Genomic DNA, 2,758 nt, shown 5'->3' on the forward strand with positions numbered 1-2,758 from the left:
TGGTCTTAATGGATCAACCTCTTTTTTTAAGCTCGGGATCCTCGACGGGCGCGTGCCAGGTTGTTAAACATGTTTTCCAAGTTTAACAACAATGGTTGGCATGGTGGCCACCTGGCATGCGCCCGCCGACTTTTCCTTGCATGCACTTCAATGATCAACACGTACTTGTGACTTCTGGTGCCATTAAATATGTGGTGATTTTTGATTTTAGTAGTCTCTTGTAACTGAATGAATCCGCCCTCTACTGTTAGCTTGTTAGCTCAGGATCCTCGACAGGCACATGCCGGGTTGCTGAACTTGTCCCCAAGCTAACAACAATGGTTGGCATGGTAGCCACTGGTTCGCTGACCATGATACAAACTGCAAAAGTTCCAAACTCGAAATGGGATTATGACGTCTTTATTAGCTTCCTCAAACGAAGAGTCGAAGACAACACAGAATCAAATTCAATCTGTAATGAGAATCAGATGCACAGAAAATACAATAAATTAATAAGTATTGCACGAAAAAGTTTCCTTTGTTTTCTTATTTCTGAGTCCCTTTAATACCATGACAACTTAATAAGCTTGTACTCATAAATATACATCACTTGTATATTAAATACCCAAACTGTCCTAAACCTGAACCTGAACCTTGTGATTTGGTACCTATACATAAACATGCATTTGTATTTGCATAATTCATAAAGGCAACTAACTATTAAACATTTGTGACTACAAATGTATACTTTCATAAACATCTTGATAAATGCCTAATGAAAATAAATGCTACGGCTGAAATCCAAAAGCCTATCTCATTATACGTGTTTAAATCACATCTTTCCAAAATATCAACCCAATCTGAAAATCAACATTTGTTCCTAATAATCCACATTACAAATGTGACTAAATTCCTTTATCAGAACTATACTCAATAAGTCTTCACAAACCTACAATACATAACTCTCTGTTTATGTTACAAAGATAACTAAAAACATGAAGACTGCTTCCAATGCAAAGCCCTATGTATAAAGCTTGGCTCTAGCTGTGCGCATAATTAAGTAGGTGACATTTACACCCTGCACAGTACAAACCACTTGCTTGTAAATTACATTTTCCAGAAATCTACATCAATATTTCAAAGCAAAACTTCACTTGCTCTGACTAAATAAACACAATGCAAGTCATTATAAATTGACCAAATCTCGCCTAAATTATTTTCTCTTATATCCCTTTACATTTATCCACTTTTACTCTTCGTCAAAACGGCAACAAATTATACAGTAATGTCCCTGGCATAGCATCACACGTATAATATTCACTTTCACACGTGCGATTCAATGACTACTGAAGTTGAACGAATGAAATTCAACTTATAATTAATACATTTTATCTATATATCAGAAACTCACTTCTTTGGCCGGAACTAAGCAATTTACTGCCGAAACACTGGGCTCACTGATGTCACCGTCAAACAGGACAAAAACGGGAAAACTGGGAAAACTGGAGAGCTCATCTCCAGTGACTTGACGCTCGACAGACTACACGAACAAGTGACTAAAATGGCTTCGCTACTTATCGAAGTCGAAAGTAAGGTATCCTTGAAAAACAAATACTCAAAGAAAGGCCATTTCAAATCCTACTATAAAAAACATCGATCATGAATACAACAGACATTGTAAATATTTAAATTGCCAATTCACCTTCTATAAAATACCTAAATGCTTCATTTAGGCTGAAAGAGAATAAATATCTATCTTTCCTGATATTATAATTAACAAAATAAACCTTTTTTCTTATCTTATGAAACAAAGAATCTGAACTCTAAAAATCTCTTCTAAGATTTTCGACTTGCTGAAAAAACCACAAAATAAATTTCGCTCAGCGAAACAGCCACCTTGCATGCGCCCACCGACTTTACCTTGCATTTCAACTTGTACTTAGGAGTTGGTTTTTAGTTTTTTTGTGTGTACTTTTCCTCTGCGCAGCAGCAGTGCAGCTGCCCTCCCAATAACTTTCTAAACCTTAAAATGCCATGTTCTTTCTCCCTCTTTTCCTTTCTTTCCTAACTCTTGCTTATCTTCCTCTATAACTCACCTTCTTCTCTCCCTCTCTCTCCTTTTCTTTCTGTTACTTTCAATTCTTTTCCCCCTTCTTCTTTCTTTTCTCTTTCTCTATCTCTTCCTTTTGTCTTCTTCCCTTCATCCTTATGTTTTATGTAATTTGTTACCTATGTATGTTATTGATTTCATACTTTTGTATTTTGTATGCATTTGAATATTTTGGTATGAATGTATTTATATTAATTTTTTTTTATAAGCTGTGAAATGTTTATGTGTATACTATGTATCACCTGGAAGGAAAGTTCTTCATTCTTCGGAAGAAGACAATAAAATTATATTTATCTATCTATATCTATCTACCTTTTCCAAGTTTGATATGAAAAATGTGTCTTATAGTTGTTTAAGAGCCAATTTGAATGAAGGGTTGAATTTACCAAACTGTACCATAGCAACAAACCTCCTGAGTTAGGAGTCTTGAGCACACAAAATCGAGAGTTATGAATACCTTACATACATTAAAAGCAAATGATTATTTCTGGGAACTATTAATTTCAGTGTAAATAGTAATAGGACTTATCAATGCAAACAGGTTGGAAGCCCTATAAAGAATACATATAAAATTTAAAACAAAATCATTCTTACTAAATCATCCTCTCCTTTAAAAATTAATTGTTTTCTTTTCTTCTCAATAGACAAGAATTGAATTTGAATAAAAAT

The 2,758-nt window shown here is 34.4% G+C and overlaps 1 long non-coding RNA gene across 1 annotated transcript; it reads right to left on the bottom strand.

Annotated features, from left to right (window-relative positions):
• Positions 1-383: 383 nt before the first annotated feature.
• Positions 384-1,869, bottom strand: LOC115921143. Its single transcript, XR_004062773.1, has 2 exons — positions 1,391-1,869; positions 384-451 (listed from the first exon to the last, which is right to left on the bottom strand). It is a non-coding gene; the product is annotated as an uncharacterized LOC115921143 (long non-coding RNA).
• Between the last annotated feature and the right edge of the window lie 889 nt (positions 1,870-2,758).

Source organism: Strongylocentrotus purpuratus, unplaced genomic scaffold (genome assembly GCF_000002235.5).
Source record: "Strongylocentrotus purpuratus isolate Spur 01 unplaced genomic scaffold, Spur_5.0 spur5_scaffold_1, whole genome shotgun sequence".
Taxonomy (NCBI): domain Eukaryota; kingdom Metazoa; phylum Echinodermata; class Echinoidea; order Camarodonta; family Strongylocentrotidae; genus Strongylocentrotus; species Strongylocentrotus purpuratus.